We start from the raw sequence: 23,103 nt of genomic DNA on the forward strand, positions 1-23,103 counted from the left end.
TTTTCGCTGTCCCTGCAGATATTAGATGAAGGCTCTTTGAAAGTGGCTGCCATGCACACTGCGTTCTGCAATAGAAATGTATGATTTCAGCAAGGCCTGATGAGCTGTTGCTCATTTGGAGAGATAGCAGCTTGCCCTTTTCTTCAATTTGATTTCCTCCTTTATCTTTACCATATAACAAAGGCAGATAGACAAAGGAACATTGTGAAATGAACTGACGAATCCAGTTTGTTTTTGAACATACCCTCACTGACGAGTGTATGCAAATGAAGTGCATTAATATGCTTTTCCTGCTCCCAAGTCATTCCAGTTCTGTTTTTCTGATTAAAAAAGGGCATTTTGTATGGTTAAAAATGTGACACGTACTTGCGGAGACATAAAAAACTGTTTCTCTTACACTCGTATTCACACACACCCATGTACACACACACACACACACACACACAAAACACATACACAATGCAATCTTTTAAAAGGCCATCCAAAAAAAAAATGCTCTGTGGGAATACTCAGTGAGAGGCATCACTATGGTGCAATTATCTACAACACGCATATTTTCCACTGTATAATCAGTAAAAGCGTTTTGCCAAGAGCCTTATCTCTAAAGAAACATAGGAATTAAAACCTACATCATATTAGTGCTCTTAAACTCTACAATACTGGCATAGTTAATCCATATACAATAACAGCCACCAAACTGAATTTGCAGAATAAGGGTCTCTCTACTTTTATTATTATAGTTTAACCCACTTAATCTTGCAGTCTCATTGATAACAAGAAACATATAATATCAGCTCTGCAGATTTGATCTCTAAACTCTGTAACACTTCTAGTGGTTTCCTTCATTATATATCTATGCACTATGACCCAGATAAAAATAGAAGACGCATGTAACAGAACTCTAATCTAATCTTTCAAATAAATCAAGCATATCTACATCTATAACTCTTACAGATGTTAGCCTAGCCTCACCTATTTGCAAGAGTGCCATTGGTTGGTGGTCCACAGCAGACACACTTCCTAGCTCTTCTTGTGGACCCTTAATTTCCCTGTTAAGGTCTGGGACAGTCGCTCAGCAGCTGTGAGACTGAGACAAGGTCTGTGTGAGTGTGTGTGTGGGTGTGTGTGTGTGTGTGTGTCTTTTTTTCTAGTACCTGCCGCACATAGTCTAAGAGCAGCCGCACGCTCTAATTAATGCTAACTTTCTCACCAAGCTTTTTAAAAGCCACCGTGACTTCCTCTGTTGGTGTGTTCTCACACGGGAGCCAGTGGCATGCATGTCTGTGGTTAATACACAGCCTTTCAAGCAACACGGCAAAACAACCGGATCCGTGTCTTATCTTATGCTTAACTTTCTGTCTTGCACTGCAAATTGCTCTGCACCACACACCTTAATTAGAAAGTAAAAACCGACACTGTGTATCCTTGTAGGCCTGAATTTCTGTGTGTGTGTGTGTGTGTGTGTGTGTGTATTATCTCATCCAGTGACTGCTAGCATCTGCGCTTAATGTGCTTAAACTATATTATTACCTTTGTGGATTATGTATCACAGATGTCATTTGTTTACATTAGACTTTCAGGTACAATGTTAGTTCAAATGGTACTCTTCCTAAACTTTTACCTTTGCCTTTACTAGGGTTCTTATACTAATGATTTGAGATCTGATTGTGGCTTTACACAAAATGAGCAGGATGCATTTACAGAACTGCGGGAATATATGTTACGTCAGCTTTAATCTCTAAGACTCAAACTCAACTGGTGTGCATTTTTTTTTTAACGCTGATTCTGATTATTAGCAACTGATAACTAGAGAAACTGATCTTCAAACAGGAGAACGTTGAGGAAAACAGTAATAGTAATACCCAACTGCACACATATGAGGATCTTTCTGATGGCAAAACCAGATGTCACTGCAGGTCAATTCTGGAAAGCAGCCAAATAGAAGAAAACACCTGAGAAATTGGGTTTACCATTGGATTACTTTGACATCTCTACTTTCAGAAAACGTAAATGTATTTGAACAAAGATCTGCAGAGATCATGTTGGGTAAGGAGCCAGATGTCTAAAACATTAGTAGCTAAGTGTGATACCCTCACACAGTGAATGTCAAATTTTGATCAAGCGTTTGATTACTTACAGTACATGGCATAAAGCAACAAGACACAAAACTAATCATTTCATCTCGTGTTGCTGCGTCATCTTATTATCATCAAAACAGAACAGAACACCTACACACTCTATACATGACAGCAGACAAAGTTTACAATGTTTAAATGACCTCAATAAAGTGACATCAGTAACAAATTTTGCCAAAAGATCAGAACTGCCTGAGTTCATAATCGATGTTAGTGTGAACAGAGATCAGTCAAGTGAAGAGACGACAACGAGGCCCGTGTTTAAATGCCAGGAGTGGCTTTTACCTCGTGTGATGAGAGAGAGACTGATGTGGAAGTTACTGATAATTAAAGTGAGGTTAAAGTGTCATTTAACATTTTAAATCTGCATTTGAAACACATGTTGTTTATCCACAAGTAGATAAAATGTAGAGGTAGGTTAGGGTTTATCTTTCAGTAAATAGTTGCGTTATGTATATGTCTAAGAGAACATGTCTGACAAAAAAAAAAAAAAAAAACAGCTAAATAAAAAGGTAACATCATGATCCGATGACTTTATGCGCTCGTGTGTCCTTGAGCTGATCCCCTGCTGGATCTCACAAATCAGGGTGAAGTGTGTAAGTACAGCTCTATAAAACACACAGCACTACAACTGAGCCTTGAACTGGCTCTGTAAAAGCCGACTTTAAAAGTATGTCCCACCTCGTAGAGGACATAAAACACATCTTTTCTAAATGCACGGCATCTAAAACATGTTCATGATTTTAATTATACGTATGCTCCAGTTTTTTTTTGTTGTTGTTGTTGATTTTTTTTTTTTTTACCTATATTCATGTAAAGAATAGAAATAAGAATCGGCTAATGGTTTGAGTAATGCAGATAATTATTAGTTACTTTGTAATCTTGGGCCTATATTGATCAAAATTCTTCGACTAATTACTATGAGGTACCATGTTAATTAATTATAATGGAGGTCATCATCATTTATAAATCAATCATTATTTACTCAGCTTAAAAGTCAGCCCAAGTTCCACACGGTCATTAATGACTTTCAGATAAAAAATGAGGTGAAGAAATTCAAAAGCGATCGCCATATGGTGCATATCTAATGTGAGGATATGATGTGCACGCTATGTATTTACGGACGTATGGGCAGAAATGCACGATAGATAAATCATGAGCAGATTGTGGCTCGAATCCCACTTTGTGCATATTAGTGTCTCAGGCCTGACTCTCTCTCTCTCTCTCTCTCTCTCTCTCTCTCTCTCTCTCTCTGTTTAGTCTATTGCAGGTGGTCTTCAGAATGCATCTAATTAATCCAATAAAACGTGCCTTGTTTTTCTTCCTCTCGATGCTCTTTGACTGAACTGGATTATTAGTGGCTGTAATGAGGCATTAAGGCAAGGTTCCCAGCACAAGAACTAAACTGAATCAAACGCAAAGACACACAGTCTGAAAGAACAAAGCCATTTTCATTGTGGCTCGTCACAAAATGGAGGTGGTGTTTGTGGTTAAAACAGAAAACAGTTTGTATTGCCTAATTATAGAAGTATGACTGCAGACTCTACAACAAGCACTATGTAACAGTTATGAATATATTTGGCTTGAGTAAACTTAGTCTTTTCGCTTCCCCCCTCCTTAATTCTCATAACTCTCTCTCTCTCCCTCTCTCTCTCTCTCTCTCTCTCGTACACAATATATCATTGAGGAGGTCTTAAGAGAACTTTTCAACAGGTAGTTCAGCTTTCAGCTCATCTCTACAGATCAGTATGAGGCTACGAAAAAAGAGAGAGGAGGAAGAAAGAGAGAAAAATGCTGCTCTTTTCATCCCTATGTCAGACAGGCTTGTTGGGATGCCAGGGGAGGCGAGATCAATGGGAGACCAGAGAATTCCCACAGTTCATTGTGCTGCTTCGCCGCATCATCATCGTCATCATCATCTTACGCCGGTCAAAAGCTCAAAGCATCCCTTTATGCTATCTATTCACAGTGTTATCCTGAAGTACAGCAGATGTACTGTGTGTGTATGTGTGTGTGTTTGTGTGTGTGTGTGTGTGTGTGTTGTGCAATGGTATTCACAGCAGTGTGTGGGGACTCCTGCCTGTAGATTTTACGCTGTGTGTAGGGAGGAAGATTAATAACTTTGAGCATTTGTTAAGCAGACAGCAGGCTAGAGAGGAGTGTTGGTGGGGGTCTTGAAATGAAGATGTGTGGGGTGCTTCCAAAAGGTGTTCATCTCACATACAAACATGTAATGAATACACGTGTTTACTGTTTTCTCTGATTAATAGAAGAGTCATACTTTCACACTGAGCTTGATTGCGAGTTTTTCTTGTCCAAAAAAAGCGGGGGGAAAAAAAGCAACTAAATCTGCTGAACACTAGTTATGCATACTTTTATAAAAGAGAACCAGAAAGAGAAAACCTACATAGGCTTGGACAGTGCACGCATTATACTTTTTAGCATATTATTATGCTGTTTTCTCCGGTTTGTGTGTCAGAATTACATCAAATCTGATGTAAAGAACAGGAAAAGGGTCATCCATCCTCAAGGCCAGGTTCAGTTTCCTAGTAATCCCAAATAGGGCAAATCAAATATGGGTTCAAAAATTCATAACTATACACACAGATCAAATTGAATTAGAAGTTATAAAGGGTTAGGGTTAGATAAGGTTAGGGTTAGGAGTTGGGTTAGTAGTTTGCCAATCTTTTTGACTTCAAGGCTGGATAATACTTGAGTTACACGTACACAAGATGGCTGCCTGTGGTCATTTGAAGTATCACTTGTTCAGGTCCTCAGAAATTAACGTAATGCGTCGTGCAATACCAACGTAAACAGTGAGGGCAGTGTAGCACCACGTGACACTGTTTCCATCTTTAAAAAACCGCTCACACAGTTTTCAACCTTACCGAAACATCTGTTTCGCATATTCGGTCTTCTGAATGTTCTAGATTAGTAAATACTTTTGAATGTAAAGTCATAGTTTTCAATTTGAGACACAGATCATGACAACAATCACAACGACGGTGGAAAGATTGAACAGCGTTCGTCAGCGTGTTTAACGCTGAAGTGCGTTTTACAGTTTGACTTGGAAAACAAATAAACAGGAATGCTTTGGCTCTGACATGCCATCTAGTGGACGTTGCTTTTAATCCTCCGGATGTACATAAAGTACGGCGGCAAACACGTGAACAATGGTGCTGGCATTGCTGCTGCTTCTGCATGTGCACGCAGATTCATGCATCCAGTATAAATCACTTTTGTTTGTATGAATTCAAACAAAATAATCAAACGAAACGTGTACAACTTTCTGATTAGCAAACACCTCAAAAATCAGGGCGTTATTAGCAAAATAATCCCTAATGAAAAATGTGTATTTAAATGAGTAATTGCAATTTCAGTGGAGTTCCTCCAATTTCTTTTTTTAAATTTTTTTTTTTATAAAACAATGCGAATCTATGACGTGTGAGACCACATTAAACCAAAATCTGAGATGATTTGGACGAGTGTAATTCTTGAAGTATACACTGTTACCTCTGTGATATTTGTTCCATTACAATCTAAGGATTCCGTTCCCTTTTTTTTTTTGTTTTTCAAGCCCATTTGTAGCATGTGCGTTCCCTTGCAGGTAGTGGTAAACATAGCTTACCTTTCCCGAAACCTTCAAATGTCAGTATAACCCCTGAATAAGTGAATATCAGAAATAATTGCTGCTTTCTTTTCGCCCATGCTGGTTCTGTTCGTATGAGTTTTGCATAATGACTTCAACAAGGGGTGTTGTTTTGACAGGTGGTGAAATCAAGTCGGGAGGAGACGGAGACAAGGTTCAATTTAGTTTGTGAATCTTTTAATTGTTGCATGGCTAATTAAAATAAAAGCGTGTGGGAGAGAGAGAGAGAGAGAGACAGAACAAATCTCCTTAACACGCTACACTATTTACCACTGCTTGTGTGCATACATGGGCTCTAAATTGTGTCTTCAGGCAGTTCGATGTATGCACAACAGAAACAGAGAAAAGAAAGAGAAAGGGAGAGAAAAAAAAAAAAAGATCTGCTGCTACTACCATGTACTCACTAGCTCTTCATAACTGGAGTCACAAAACAAAACAAATGTATGGCTAATTAGAGGTACTCATTATGGAAGGCAAGTCGAGTAATTATTTTACATCACGCCGCCATTAATTGAATGATTCTTCAGTGTCTTTTGAAAATCTCTTCTTTTTTTTGTCTCGTTCTTTCTCCCCATTACATGAAAGAAGATAAGAAAAGACAAGACCGTAAACAGGTAGAGGAGCCATATGCTCTTGACTGAAAAAGCACTTCTGTCATGACAAAATGGGCTTTTTAAATATTGAACCGCTGCATGTCTTTTTAATACGGGCGATGTTAAATCTGCTTTGTGCCGTCACTTTGATAAACTCCCCCTAGAGAATCCGAAAGTTTCATTTCGAAGAGAAGCTCTCTGTCATGCCCGTTATGCAACTGTTCTGGGTATGTCCATAAAGCATGTTTTTTAAAAAGGCACATCCTGTTTAAGAAAAGCCAGTAATCTTATCAAAACCATCAGGAAGTCAGACTTCAGTGGAAATGCTAGCAATTCTTTGCATGTGTTACAATATTTTTGTACTGCTATTGTTTGCAGCTGCGAGTTGTCCTAAGGCCAAATGATAATGCAATGTTTTTCTCCTCTACATACAGTCCAACATTAGTCACCATGTTCATATCCGTCAGTCACCACTGAACAGTTAAAGAGAGGAGTGGAGGATGTAAAGAAAGTGCTCTCTGTGTTAAGAGCAAATTGTGTTTTAGTGTAAGCTAACCAAGAGCCTCTAGAGAAACCAAGAGGGTGGAGGACCTAAGGGAGAGCAGGGTTTGAAAGGTCCGTGTTTACTCATCGCTCTTTGTCGGAAATGGTGTGGCTGCTTATTCCAGAACAAGTTCAAAGAAAGAAAGAGAGAGAATAAAGAGACAATATTATACTGTACAAGCTGCACTACACTATACACTGAGACAGAGGTAAGGGTTTGATGTCTAAAATAGAACTGGTCAACAGTGGTTATGTGAAATCTACTCCAGAAGTTTTATTTGTGAGCAGGTGCTTCACAAAGATCTATAAACATTCAAAAATGGAGACGATCCTGGCGCAGACTTGACAGATAAAGCAGGAGTCGGTTTGACCTAGAAATACCATCCTGCCACGCAATGCCAATTGCACTGGACTTTTGGTTCTGTGCACTCAATGAGAGAGAGAGAGAGAGAGAGAGAGAGAGAGAGAGAGAGAGAGATCAGGAGAAACAGCCAGGTTTGACCACAAAGTTGGAATCCAGACATCTCTCCTCACTTCATCCTCTCTCTCTCTCTCTCTCTCTCTCTGTCTCTCTCTCGCTCTCACACACACACACACACATTTTTTATCACTGCTTGCTGCCCTGTTTGACCTTGAACATGATCACTTACTCATCCTCTTTCAAAGGCCACTGTCACAGCTGCTGTACAAAGAAGAAACACAAGATAGAAGGCGTGGAGTGAGAAAAAAAGAAAGAAAGAAAGACAGACAGAAAGGCATAAGTGTGTCAGTACAACTTCATTCAGAAAAGAACCTGTCTCACTTCTGTAAACGTTTGATAAGTTTGAAAACAAACACGTCGTCTTTTCCTCTGTTCTGCTCGTGTTGTGACTGACATGTTACCTTGTTGCATGTGTCGCCTTGGCTGCACACGCCTGCTAGCATGTTTAGCAGCGTTAACCCAGTGCATGAGCGATACTGGATAGGTTGTGACCTCTGTGTACACTCCCACTGTCTGAAGCTCCACAGATGGGAGGATTTTATAGGCTGTTTATACAGCTCACGCTGAGATAAATTACAGTACTGTGACCGTAAATCCACTATTGGTATGGACTGAGAAGTATTAAAAACGAAGAAACAACTGGTGAATGTTTACTGTTAAATTGCATCGTGATTAGGAAATTTCATGGCACGGAGTTGAAGAATTTGTAGTATGGCAAATTGTAAAGTCATTTTCACAACACTGGAGAAGTCCATGGCTAATGACACAGGTGCAGAAAAGCTGAGGTGTTCGGTACGACTGGGTTAAACTGCTATTGCAGCTAAACTGCTGTCTGAGACACTTCAGGAAGCTCTGAAAGGGGACTTCATCAGCTCCGGGTTCTGACAAAAGCAGGAAAACCTCTCTGTCTCTCTCTCGCTTTCTCTCACTCACACATATACAGACGATTTACCAGCCCAAGCGGCTGACACTGCCACCCTGTCTACATCATCCACGTACGTAGAGAGGCTTAATCTGTCTCACCCTCCGCCATTTCAGAAGACCCTGATTCTTGTTTGTGCACCCCTCCTCCTTTCTCTCTTTCTCTCTCTCTCCTTCTCTTCCCTCCCTCTCTTCCCCACCTCCCTCTCCATATTTTCTCTCCTGCATCTGATTAAGTTAACAATGTGGCGTTATTTGCATGCTGATTTGGCGAGGTCCCTCTCCTCGCCGCTTGCTCTCACAAACACACAGGCTGGATGGCGGTAATGTGATAGCACAGCAGCCAGCCGATGCAATCTCTCCCCCCTTCAAACCCAGGTGCGCGCTATCCACTTCCCCCTTAATTCCCTCCCCGCTCATATTTTACTCCTCTTTTATTTTTTCCCTTCATCCTTCTGAGTCGTATAAGGGTTATATTATAATCAAATCTGGTTGCAAAAAGAAGGGGCGGGGGTGTGTGTGTGTGTGTGTGGGGGGGGGGTACGCTGTCTTTTTTTATTAATTATAGACCGCGGCTGATGTGGATGTATTCCGAAAGCATCTTCAAAATAGGTCGACATACAGTTTTCTATTCTTATCACATTTAAATGTCAACATGGTGCAAAGCTCTACAAATTAGTTCAGGCAGACTTCAACCCCCATTTAACATTTAGAGCTCCGTTCTGTAAGCCCCCAATGTGTGATTCAAATCAGTTTACACACGCGCATAAAAAGAGAGCCATGCGTCTTTCAAACTTCTCATTTCAATACTGGTATTATTGCCAACCTTTGCCAAGTAATATGCTGGCAGGGAGAGGGGGAAAAAAAGGAGATATGATATAAAGCAACAGAAACAATGCATTAGCTTTCATGAATTATAGATCCACCATTCTGCATGAGATCTAGGATTTTTCTGCATCTCCGCATACAACCCAGGAAGAGATAAATAAATCAGAATGCCACAGTCATTCTTTTTACAAATATCAGGATAATAATGTCCACATAAAACTCACAGAGTGTCTCATTTGAAAGGAAATCTATGCAAAATCCTCCCGGAAAGGCGCGTGTCAATAAAACCAACCTCAAAATTTTCCAAAATGGTGTCAGTGAAGAACTTTTGCGAATATCATAAAGCTGGCATTGACTTTTGAACTAGACATAAACTTAAAAGAATGAATGCAAAGGTTTCAAACTTTTAAACCAATAAAGGTCGATAATTTACCAAGATTTAATAGTCATTTCTGTCACTGTAATTTTATAATAGTATTCAAATATTCTCCTGTTCTTCTCCTCAAGTCTATTTAGTCATTAGAGTTCATCCTTATGGGTCATTTCTTGGCCTGGCCACCCATATTGAGCTCCTCAGTTCCTGTAGTGACTCAGCATTACAGTGCAAAGCAGCTCCGGGCCTGAGGGAACACTTTTACACCTTGAGTCGTTTGGTGGCACAGGCTAAACGCGACCCTGCGAGTCCGCTCCGCACCGCCCTGGAGGTGCGTGGCTTTAGTGCGCGAGGACAGGATGTGCTTCTCATGCTTCATTACTCCATACTCCCTATCTGAGTTCCCCAGTCATCGGCATTAGGATGGAAATAGCCCGGTTGAAACTCCCTCAACCTCGTAAATCCAGCTCTCCACCAGAGACCACTGATTCAGAGAGACAGAGCGACTCCATGCTAGGCTTTCAGAATATCAGGACCACTTGGACTTGTCTGTGAACCTGTCTCTGAACAGTTTGCCTACTCAAGCCTTTCATCATTCTGGACAATGTTACTAATTACCGATAGAAGGTAGGTCTAAAAGTCCTACAGACAGCTGTATTGACCTTCTAGTTATATTTCTAAAACTACTGGTACTGTACTGCTACCATTACATGCCTATATTACCAGGGGTCCTAGTCACAAAATAGGGGTCCATATGTAAAGCACCAACCCCTCTGTGACTCACATCAGTTCTGGGCTCTTTAAAAGTGCTAATGGAGCCATTCTCTCTGTGTGTGCTCTGGGTGTGCCTAATACGGCTATGGCCAAATGTCAGAGGAGTTATATATCCCTTTATGCCCAGATGGGGCCAGAGGGGTTTAATTGACTATAGTGTAAAGTGAGTTGGAGTCGAGCATAAGAGCAAGATGAAGATGAATACCATCCATTATGAGACAAACAGAGCCCGATGGCGCTCTTCAAATTGGCAGGAAACGAAGATTCCCCAAAGTTAAAGCACATTTTGTCCGCAGAGTAATTATCTAAGTGAACTTTCCATGGCATTGTTTCAAAATTACAAAGGGCGGAGAGATCTTAATGTGTATGAACAATGAAAGGCTGGTAATGGAAGTGTGATCTGTAAGTGTGTCAAGTGTGTGTTTATTGTGATACTTATGTGGATGCGGAATTGTGTACCAAAGTTTGCATCTGTCTAGGGTTCTGAGTGAAATAATAAAAGAAAGTTTACCTCAGAGTTCAAATAGCTATGTCAGGAATAATGGGAAAAGACTGGACGAGCATTCCAGCCAAGATAGAATAGAGCTGTAAGGACTAGGGGTGTGTATTACAAGTGTGAAGATCCCAAAGCTGCTAAGAGGATATGACAGAGATAGAAAGCAAAGAGTTGGGTTTTAAAAATATTTAAATTTATTTATACCACATATTATTATCTTAAAATGCACTATGATGAGTTATATGACCCTATATGAAACCTAACAGATGTATTCTTTTTAGTATAAATGACATTTATTTGTCTTCAAATTATCTTAAAGGTAGGTAAACCTTTGCTCTTACTAAAAAGCTGTACATTGTATATTGTGTATTGTTCATACCTGAATACTCATGGCCAGAGTTTGGATATTAAAGATTTGGTAATGAGCAATACCCAGTCCATTCATCTTTTTATTACAGTACTCGCAACACAATACTAAAATGATTGTATTCCCTCAAAGCTGCTCGCTGAGCTCTTCTCCTCCCTGACTGTCCGGTTTCTCTGCACTCAGCTTCACGATTGCTTGGTGATTTCAAATATTCATCAAATGGACGAGGAGAAGAGAGAGCCCTCTCCATCCTGCTGCAGTCCTTTACCAATTATTTTGAGTAACTGCTGACAGGTACTAGTCCTTTTGCACAGACGTTCCATCTTTCCCCCCGCTGAGAAAGAAGCCGCTACGCTCCAGGGAAGAGGAGGAGAAAAGGAACGAGGGGCTGCCTGCCCCAAACTCTGTGCACTTTGATTTTTGCAAATAGTTACTTGGCAAACCAGACATCTATGGAATCAACATAAGTATAATCACAAGACACGCTGTCAAACTGACAAATAGGTCTGAAAGAAAGCAAATACACAATAATGACTCATTAAGACAGGGATTTGGATCAACAAAGGGCCTATTGAGGACTGTCAGCAAACAACTGTGCTAATAAAGCGAGAAACAACAAAGCAACACACACACCTGAAGTATTACAAACCGCTTTTACAGCACACATCAAAACAGCGTTACGGTGTGTCACTGTAGAAGAAGCATAGATGGAAGACTGTCATGTACTTGTGTGTGTTAAAAATGTTTCATCTTTTGAGGAGATACAGAAAATATTATATATATATATATATATATATATATATATATATATATATATGCTTTATTTTTGTCCATCTGTGGTTACAAAATGTGGGCTGGTATTCAGAATCTTTTCTGTATATCATCCTATTGATTAGGTTGGAACATTTTGTGCCCTAGGAAACACTGTCGCTTCTTTGAGTTTAATCTAAGGCACATGATTACTATATTGTTCCTCCAGGGCACATGTAAAAAGATTGACTATAGATGGACCGTAAACTTTCACTCATCTGGAGTCAGTGTCTATACCAGGAACAAAGGGCATGAGGTGGGAATAAACCATCGCTGGGATGCCAATCGGAAGTGGAAGGAAACTGAAGAACCCGGAGGAAATCCATAGGGACACAAAGAGAAAATGAGAAACTATAGACACTAACCCAGGCTCAGGATCAACCAAAGACACCGACGCTGCGAGGTGGCATCACTACCTGCTGTGCCAATGTGCCATCCTAAATGTTAATATATTCCCGAAGAACACATATAGAACAAAAATGAAAGGTTCATCTCATTTTTTCTGCAACAACACTCGATGTTGTAGTGAGATATTTCATGTGCAAGTATCTATGAAAAGTTTAATTTTATTAACTTTAAAAGTTTTATACAGTTATTTTATATCATATAATAGACTCAGGGGGGCACGGTTGCTTGGTGGTTAGCATGTTAGCTTGGGGTTGGGGGTTCGATTCCCACCTCCACCCTGTGTGCGCAGAGTTTGCATGTTCTTCCCGTGTTTTGGGGGTTTTGTCCGGGTACTCCCATTTCCTCCATCAGTCCAAAGACATGCACTGTAGGCTGACTGGCATCTCTAAATTGTTCAAAGTGTATGAATGGTGTGTGTCAATGTCTGTGTGAATATGCACTCCAATGGGTTGGCACCCCGTACAGGGTGTCCCCCACCTTACGCCCTGAGTTTCCTGGGATAGGCTCCAGGCTCCCTGAGACCCTGTGTAGAATAAGCAGTATGGAAAATGGATGGATGGCAGGATGGATATAATTGACTATGGATATGGTATAAGTTTTATTGACATTTTCAATTCAAAACACACTGTTTTCTTTGGAAAGCCAAAGGACCACGGCGAAAACAATTTCAACTGATTTTGACTTATGTTTGGATTTGGTGAATTGTTATCTTGTTGCAGGATACACACTCATTTCATCTGTGAATTCTATGCTTTGCTCATAAATGGTAAAATAGAGATTTTCTCATCTTTCAATAATGGGGGTGTTAACTTTTGCACACACACCCCCCCCCCCCCCCCACCCCCAATGTGTACATTGTGTCAACTGTTGATGTGACACTCTGTATTACTGCAGTGCACTGAGAAATAATGCAAGATGTGGGGAAAAAAACCCAGATGTGTCAAACTGAAAGTACTGTATATCCTGTTTCCCAGGTGGTCGTGTACAGCTGGCTGCAAGACGGTGTCTAATTGAGTGAAGTTTACTGTGGGAATGGGGTGCAGGGACGGGGAGCAGGGACAGAGAGTGGGGTCGGCTGGTTGGGTGTTTTGTGTGTCTCTGCTCTGGCAGAACCTGTGTATGAGTCTAATCCCATCGGCTGCCAGTGACCCGTCCCGCTGCACTGTGATGGTATCAGCCTGCACACAAACTGCCTCTAATTGAAAAAAGTCCTGCACCATGTCTAAACCTCTCCTCGCAACTGCAGCGCATGTTGTGTGTGCACGGTGAATCGGATTCCTAAGAGGCTTAGGAGCATGCATGCTTGTCATGTGTGTGTGTGTGTGTGTGTGTGTGTGTGTGTGTGTGTGTGTGTGTGTGTGCATGTGAGTATGTGTTACAGTTAAAAGAGAGAGGTGGAGTAGATTATGATTGGACAGAGCCTGGAAAAGGAAGGTATTAAGCACCTTTATGGGGTTTTAATTACATAAAGTCCACCTCTGTAGCAGCACACTATAAATACATCAGCGTTCCCCTGTGGCAGTGTAGTTAGCATGGCCTAAAGCAACTCATACCTCAGTGCAAAGGGAAGAATACACACTCTCACAAGCGTGTAGTCTCTCGCTCTCCCTCGAACATGCACATAAAGCCATACTATACTACCGTACAATTAGGACAAGGGATTTCGGTCTAATTCCACTGCAAAAATGATATTTAAAAAAAAGAAGGAGCTGGGGAAAAAATCAAATTTGGAGAGAGAGAGAGAGAGAGAGAGAGAGAGAGAGAGAGAGAGAGAGAGAGAGAGAGAGAAAGTCACAGGGGAATATGAGATGAATCCAGGTCTTAGGGGTGTTCCAGCAAGTAAAATAAGGTTGAACCTCAATAGGATCAACATTCAGGGCAAAACGGCAATAAAAGTAGAAATGTGACAGAGAAAATTATCTTTAATTAGTACAAACAGCACTAAAAGCAAGTTCAAAGATAATTGTTTTCGGAGGGGTGTGTGATTTGAATGAGAGGATTCCCAGGGTGACCAGTTTGTATAGAGACAGAGAAAGAGAGAGATGAAGAACTGAAAAGGAATAAGAGAGTTAAAGGGTTTTGCTGAAAGAGGGAGGGAGAGAGACTCTGCTGGACTGTGACTGAGAGATGGGGTAAGCAGAAAGTCAGAGAAGGTGAGATCATACTTGGGATTTAAAAAGTAAATTAATAAAAAGTTTTTTTAAAAAGAGAGGGGTACAGCGAAGGGGACAAAGACACCCTACCGAATGTGTACCGATCCATCATAAGACCAGGCGTGGAAAAAAACAAGAAGTGTCCACAACGCCCTTATCCCCTCACAAAGTCCCTTCACAAAGGCCTCTATTGTTGCTGCTGTCTTTCCCAATACTCTGGCCTTTGATAAATTCTGCTTGCTAAAGAAAAAGCAGCACAATACATTGCAGGAGGGGGGGATAAAATACATTATGAATTATGTTTTATATATATATATATATATATAATGAGATATTCAAGCCTGAGCTTGTCAGAATGACCGAGAGTGGATGGTGTATATACTTTCACTAAAGTGAGTTTAAGTTTTAAAAACCATCTCAGGTCAGTGTCTATTTTTGACCAATTTTGATGCCAAGGTTAAGTATATAAAATGAAAATCAATCAAATGAATAATAAAGGCCCCAATCTCAAATAAATGTTGTTTTATATCTTCTCTCTCCAGCACAGATAGGTTTGATGACACACATAAACCTGTTGTTGAATGACCAGATATTTGATTGGTGTAGGAACTGAATTACAAAACACATGGTTGGTAGAAAGGTCTTGTTTGAAATCTGCGCAGCTGTTGTTTATGGTCCAACCAACGTCTACCTTGAAAACTGAACAAGGAATAAATAAAAGTGCCAAGCTTTATGGGTTGCTGGTTTACAATCTAAACAAAACATTTTTAAACTTCTAAACTGTGAAGCTACAAATGGATCTGTAATCATGATTCCCACCACCACCACCACCATCCCCACCACCCCCACCCCAACCCCATTAAGCTATGGATCTCTGTCTACTAAATTATTAAGCAATATGTAGGACATGATCTTTCCTGCCGCAGTCCACTCTTAAGGGTTAAATGTCGCATCTGAAGAATGAGCAATAAAGCAAACATAATTCAATTCTGCATAAAATATTCGTATTCAATGGACATTTCCACCTGTGTAACACACGATATTTTTCTCCACATTTTCCTGTCTTTATCTAGGATGATGTCATTCTTGGCATGTATGTAACGTAAGCTTAATTGTGTTTGAACGGACACCGGTGAAACCTAAAAATACACACAATAGCACAGAGATGAGCAGAGCTTGTCTTTCAGCTCTGTATGTTTTCTCTACACATGGAAATAACACAGGAATGAAACGGAAAACTGAATCAAACCCTATTGTCCTCAAAAATCTGCCACTATATTTAGCCCTTAAGACAAATCTTAATCTTGTGTACTTGTTTGTGTGTGTTGTGTGTAGGGAAGGTGGGGAGGGGGTTGTGTGATGGGATCTCTGAATGAGCATGTATAAAAAGAGAAATAAAACAGAAAAACAGTTCAACCGTGCAGTTTTTGCAATTAGAAAATACACAAAAATAATTATTCCACAGCCCACTTGGGCGACACATCCTGAGTCAACGATGCATGGATCACGTGTTTAATAAAAAGGTTAATCAGTTGCTAATCAGAGGATTATTAACTTGATATTTTCTTTACAAAACCATTAATATTATGCCATAAATATTTAATGGTGATGGGTTGTTTTTTTTTAGGGTGCGGAAGAGGGGAAAGGATCGCTAGAATGAGCAATACGCAGGCTAATGTGCATTAATCATGCTTTGTTAAAGTCAAATAAATTCATTCATGTTTATTAATACAACCTCGGAGACAGCAATACTCTTTACATTATTTAGAAAGTTATTAATCAAGTATTTGTCAGCAGTGATACCGAAAGCCTGAAGAGGTTACAGGCGACCTAATACGGTCTGTAGGCCCAGACCCTCGGGCCACAGTTCATTAAGATTTAAGAGGTAGGATAAACACGCTATGGGACATCAGTGCCTTTGGGACTTGCAGGACTAAAGGAGACCTGGAGTTGGAGTTCTGGCCAGAGATTTTCTGTCCTTCTCTTAACAAATTACCCTGATGATTTGCTAATCAAAGCAAAACAAATATTGCTTTTCGTTCGCTCCATTTATTTCAACGAACATACCATGCTCCCAAAATATTCGTTCCCAGTTCAAATGTAATTAAATTGTGCCTTTAGTAAAAACATGCAGCGGTACTCCAATTAGTTCTGTTTTTGTCATTCAAAAAAGCAGAGAAAAAAAAAAAATCATATTGGACTCAGGCACACCCAAGGCACACACACAAACTCGGAGTGTGTGTGTTTTGAAACTACATTTCTATTGACTTGCTTTGGAGACAGCGTTTGAACAATACACATCTTTAGTGTGTGACTATGACGGTATATCTGAAGAGTTAAACAGAACGGTATGAAAGTCAACTCGGTAAACTCGGAAAGTCAATTTTTAATTTTTTTTTTTTTTTAATGTGCACCAATTATAATCAGTGCTACACATGAAGGGAATGTTAATGGTGTTATCCCTGTTGAGAGTTTCATTTAATCCCAGATTAAATTCAACATGTATCTAGAAAATGTCTCCGATTTGTTGTGACAAAAGCGTGATATTGAGTTAAGAAACAAACTGAGCATTAGATCAAATGTCAGTTATATATATTTTTTTAAATTAGGCGTAATAAGATGTAATAAAAACGTAATCCACCAAGAGAGACTTTGTCGTTCATTACTACTTTCTTTATCCTGTGTTTCTGTTTCTCTGCCTCTGTTTCTCCTTGCCATTCATTGTAGACATCACAAAGAAATTAAATTGCATTAGCAAGTCTCTTAACGCTGCACTTGAGGAGCCGTCACTGAATTGACTAACTAAATTGCTTATTTTCAGTCAAACTCAGGTTGTGCTTTTATTGAATAAGTGGATGGATTTCTCACTATATGCCATCCATCTACCTGTCGATGTATCCATTCATTTCTTCAACGATCTGGCACTGGGCCTATACTGGATATGCATATTGCGTATATATGGCTGTAATGGAGGATCAATTAAGAGTGTGCCGGCGGAAACTCATAAACCTGTGTGCCTGGGGCCAGTGTTAAATAAATGTTGAATAAAATGCTTGATCCATACTACGGTCAGTCTGCGTCTCGACATCCTAATGTCTTGGAGAGCCGAAGTTGAGGGTCTGCTGCGACCCCAGAGACAGCGTTTTTGGTGAGAAAATTCATCAGGACAAACAAAAATAGTAGTGGCGACGTGATATGATCGTGCATGGCATTTCAACCACCTTTGCTTCTCATTGTCTCCGAGAAAAAGCCTCGGCGAAAGAAGAAAGAACAGAAAGGCGAAGCAGAGCACGAGCGAGTGAAGGAGGCTGAATATGAAAGAGTGCGAAAAAGCAGAGTGGAGCTCCGTTTTGCATCGGGTTTAAGCACTGATTTCATCATCGGGCTAAAACACATAACTTTAAAAGCGAAATCAAATATTAAAAATGACAGGCGGTATAAGTGCGGTGACTGAGTCGGGGTCACGGAGGGAGGAGGCGCGGGCGGCTTGTCAGCCACTATCTGTCAGAGTGAATTAGAAACAATCAGGGCCGAGTGAAAGGGAAGGTGATTGTTATTAAGCAGCGGGGCTGCGAGCAAGCTCCCCCAGATGTGGCCATGCATATAAAAGAACAGGAAGCCAGCAGTTTAATTCAGGAAGCGCTGGCGAACATGGCCTGCACAAAGGAGGAAGGAGGGGGGAGTGGGAGAAAAAGGCCCTTTGTCGCTAATAAGCTGGAAGTTACTTTGATAACAGGCAAGGGTTAGGCTCGGGAATAAAAGCGCTTCTTTCGCAGGGGTTTTTTCCCCTTTACTTTCCTCAATTCTTATTTCACACCAGACAGTCAATATCTGTAGAGGAAGAATAATAGGAGTAGAGAAATCGGCAGTGATATGTAGATAAGTTGACCTTAACATGGAAGGGCCGAAGAGACAAGCGGGCCCATATATATCAATTACGCAGATGCTGTCACACACAGATGATGGGGAAGACGATTGGGGACGGACACGTCCTCCCTTAGGTCCCTTAACAATCTCTGTCATTCTCTCTCTCTCTCTCTCTCACTCTCTCTCTCTCTCTCTCTCTCTCTCTTTTTCTCACAACCAAACCTGGTACCTGTCAGGGGCATTAGAAGCTCCTCGAAAGCAGACATGGAGGCCATCAGGGGAGAAAGGAGTGAGCGAGCGAGCGAGTGAGTGAGTGAGAGAGAGGAAGGGGATGAGTACAATATGTTTTTCAAAGGGAAAGAAGGCTTGATTTAAATGATAAGGAGAGACGCTAATACATCCGGATATGGCCTCAAAGGCACATCCAGTCTGACACTTCGGCAGTCCCGCCATGCGAAACTGCATCCCCATTCTCAAGCTCTTCCACACACATAAAGAAAGAGCCGAGGACTTTATTGTATGTACAAACATCCATCCATCCATCTTCTATACTGCTTATCCTTCCTTCAGGGTCACGGGGGAACCTGGAGCCTATCCCAGGGAGCATCGGGCACAAGGCGGGGTACACCCTGGACAGGGTGCCAATCCATCGCAGGATGTACAAACATATTGACAGTAATCACACACACTGAATTAAAACACATCAGACAAGCATACCTCGGTATACACACGCAAACACACACCGACACATCGCTGTCAAATTCTCCACTCAAATCCAGATGAGAAGCCGACACTTCAGAACAGCGTGTTCTCTGTGTTAGGGAGTTGATGTAAAACACGCTATCAGTGTTTGAATACTTGTGGTCTCCTAGGTGTCTGTGGAGGTCTCATGAGAGTTTCAAGTCCCATAATTTCTTCTGTCCATCTGCCTGTCTGTCTAAAACACAAGCGCTGCTAACATCAGTCTTGAAACTCGACAGGAAAAAAATAATAATAATAATAATATTGAAGCATCTTTTCTATTTTCTATTCTAGCCTTTTTGGCAGTAGTGCTTTGATTTCCATTTTCGTTTGTAGTTAGAGATATGTGAGGAAATTATCCATGCCTTGAGAATTTTTTTTTTTCATGGTAATAGCTGTAACTGTTAAATAAAAGCCTTTTTTTCCCCTGCTTTGGAGATTGTAAAGCATACTCACATGCTCACCAGAGCATCTCTACTTTCTGCCTTTAAGGATGATGTGCAGAGCTGTGACTGGAAGGCTATGGTGTTAAACATGCTATCGCTAAATGTTACCCAAGGGGATAACAGTGTATGTATATATATAACAACCGAGAAGTGGAGAGAGGGAGGTGAGGGGGAGTGGGGAAGAGTGAGCCAATGAGAGGTGTACTGGGAGAAGGATGAGACAGAGGATGGAGAGATGGAGAGAGGAAGGACGACAGAGAGAGAGTGAGACAGAGAGATCAGAAGATTGATATATAAAGTAGTTGATAAGTGTTAGAGAGGAAGAGAGAGAGAGAGAGAGAGAGAGAGAGAGAGAGACAGAGAGAGTTGTCTCCTCTCAGGACATGTCTTAGATTTCAGTGTGATTAGATAGTGAGGGATAGGGAGATGTTCTGAGGGAGCATTAGTAATTAATCACTGGAGAAGCTGGGATTTCCATTCACACTGTCTGGCCTAGTGTAGTTCTCTCTCTCTCTCTCTCTCTCTCTCTCTCTCTCTCTCTCTCTCTGTCTCTCTCTCTCTCTCTCTCTCTCTCTCTCTCTCTCTGTCTCTCTCTCTCTCTCTGTCTCTCTCTCTGTGTATCTCTCTCTCTCTCTCTCTCTCTCTCTCTGTCTCTCATTCTGCCCCCCCCTCTCTCTCTCTCTCTCTCTCTCTCACTCTCTCTCTCTCTTTCACACACACACACACACACACACACACACACATACACAGAAATAAACCTCCATACAAAAACACTTAAAAAATTTGTAAAAAAAAAAAAAAAAGAAAAAGAAAAAAAAAAAAAATCTTAACCAGAGGCTTATGCAGTGAATCATATCCTTTTGTGCCAAGTGCTAATTATTACCGTGCCATAATGAGCTTCAGTCTCCGAGCATTAACACGTATCATTACTGAAGGAAGGGCTGACCATAAAAAAAGAATGGCCTTGACGTTACCACTCTCCCACCACCCCTGCTGGAATCTTCCACCCTGATTTTATTTATTTATTTATTTATTTCCCTCACCCACCCTTTCACTATGAATAAATTTAGTCTGTCCCGGACATGAAAATGTCAAATACCTAAAATACACCTAGGCTAAATAGCGTATTAATTTTTAATGCTCGCTCATCCTATGCTGCTATTCTCATATCTGCCCCTGTCTGCCAACAGCTGTTGCAGCCTCCCTCTCTGGGAATTTATCATCCATCTAAAAGAGTAAGAGAGTATTGTTCCCGAAAAAAAAAAAAAAAAAAAAAAAAGGAGGGGGATATTTTATTCGTGGATTTTTTTTATTACAAATTGACACCTACATAATGAAACAAAAGATTGGATTTTTAAATCTAATTTCCCTTTATTTAATTTTATTTTACATAAACATCCTCTCTGTGTATCAATGATAGAAACAGATAAATAGATAACAGTTAAAAATTCATAGGAATGTGAGATTGAGTTGGAGCACTAGGGCTTAGCTGAAAGATTAAAGAGTGTATGGGGAGGCTGGTAATTTATTCCAAGATTTTATGTGTCATTTATATGTACTGTTTTAGTAACCATGTGACGGATAAAGATTATTTGGTGAGCACTGAATGTGCCGGGCTAAAGCGATGTGAGTGAGGGATCAGTGCTTGGGATGAGTCAGTGTTAATCATAGAGTGATCACTACTCAGAGATGTGTCGCTTGATACGATCATGTGACTTTGTCTTGTTTCATAGATCCTGGTCTGTGTCAACTGTAAATATGTGCAGTATGTTAATACTGATGTGAGGTCAGTGTGAGGTGAGGTGAGGTGAACCTTTACCTGATCACTCTAACTGCATACTGGTCTGGGGCCTGTCAGGATGAAGACACCGTGGCTCCACCCACGCCACCAAGTGTGTACAGCACTTTGCGATGACCAGAGGGATGTCTTTACTCTGAGAGTGATATAGAGACAGGAAGAGGAGGAGGAAGGTGGAGAACAGAGAGAGTGTGAGAGAGGGAGAGAGAGAGAGAGAGAGAGAGAGAGAGAGAGAGAGAGAGAGAGAGAGAGAGAAAGAGAAACAGAGTGAGGGGTTGATGTCAAGCCAAATGTAACAAATTCACTGAATCACGGCAGTGGCGCAGAGGTCAAGGAAAAGCAGCCAAAAAAGGTTAAAGATGAAATCAAAGCCGTGCCTCAGAGCAGCGCTGAAAATCTATCCGTGCGAGGCAAGGCCACCGCTGACGCGCGCACCAGACAAGAAGCTAAATACTGCATGCCACTCTGGGATCTTTCATTTTCAGCCGATCAATAAGAGCTTATATTTATCAGGATTCCAAGCAGCTGCCACATCTGACAACCTCCACTTCATTTTCTCACTCCTCCCTCTTTCTCTCTCTCTCGATCGCTCCCTCAACCCTTTCTCTCTCTCCTCCCTCCCTCTCTATCAATTTCTCCTCCCTCTCCAGCACGGCTTCATACTAAACCGGGACCCTATCGACTGTAAATGTGAATAGAAGGGGCCTTTGGTTCGATTTGAACAGCCACACGCGCCATCTTGCCCCCCTCTGAAGCCTGGGTTAAAGAAGCGTGCATTTTGTCATTAGCCCGTTGGCTCGGGCCCACGCTCTCACTCCTTTTGTTTCATGCCACACCATCGACGCCTGCCAAAAAAAAAAAAAAGGACCCTGTAAACCATGTATACTGTACCACTTTATTCCTTCAAAAATAGAAACGTGTTTGCGGAGAAGAAAAAAGGCACAGACTAGACACTCCAGTTTCGAGAAATGCAGAGCAGCAGAAGGATTTGCTAAGAGGGAGGAAGGCTGAGTTAAAATAGCTCGATCTCTAATCATTTGCACGACAATATTTGCTGTGAGGCATTCTAAATAGATTATTGCTGGTCCATCTGTGTCATCATTGATTTATAAGGCATTAAGCTGCTTTCCAAAGGCAGGCCTTCCTTTGCTGCTAGAGTAGGAGGATTCTTGTCCAAATCAGGGCCAGCTGAACAAGCCTGCGTGTTGAAGAGGACTCAATGCCGAGAGCGCGCGGCCGAGAGGAAATAAAAATAGAACGCCACTATCCGGTTTGGAGTTGCCGCAAGAAGCAGTAAGAAATCCAATTTTTTCTTTCTCTTATATTCTGCGATACAAAGAGATAGGGAGGAGGAAAAGGAAGTGCCAAACACAAAACGTGTACACGCACAAACCCAAGCACACACTCACACACACCCCAAACAAGGAACATCATTAACATATGAATACTATATGCAAATGGTTAGAGGAGAGCAGATGTTGGTGCATTTAATTGACCTATATGTGAATTGCATCCAAACCTTTTAGATAGAGCGCACTGAATTCACAACTATTACAGTGGCCATGACACACTGGCTTTCTTAGCTGCTACAGTGAGAGAGAGAGAGAGAGAGAGAGAGAGAGAGAAAGAGAGAGAGAGAGAGAGAGAGAGAGAGAGAGAGAGAAAGAAAGTAAGAGACCTTCCAGTTGATAGTTGTGTCAGTCTGTCATAGCTGCTGCAA

At 41.0% G+C, this 23,103-nt stretch overlaps 1 protein-coding gene across 6 annotated transcripts in view; it reads right to left on the reverse strand.

Annotated features, from left to right (window-relative positions):
- The window catches only part of znf536 (zinc finger protein 536), a 184,382-nt gene that overhangs the window by 101,690 nt on the left and 59,589 nt on the right, over positions 1-23,103 (reverse strand). For 5 of the 6 annotated variants that reach the window (XM_017458816.3, XM_017458814.3, XM_017458815.3 and 2 more), the window contains one exon: positions 21,405-21,519. The gene's annotated coding sequence lies outside the window, so the exon portion shown is untranslated. Of the gene's footprint in view, positions 1-972; positions 1,168-21,404; positions 21,520-23,103 lie in introns of those variants that run through there. The other variant, XM_017458819.3, reaches the window with a different exon arrangement.

The sequence above is a fragment of the Ictalurus punctatus genome, chromosome 27 (genome assembly GCF_001660625.3).
Source record: "Ictalurus punctatus breed USDA103 chromosome 27, Coco_2.0, whole genome shotgun sequence".
NCBI lineage: Eukaryota > Metazoa > Chordata > Actinopteri > Siluriformes > Ictaluridae > Ictalurus > Ictalurus punctatus.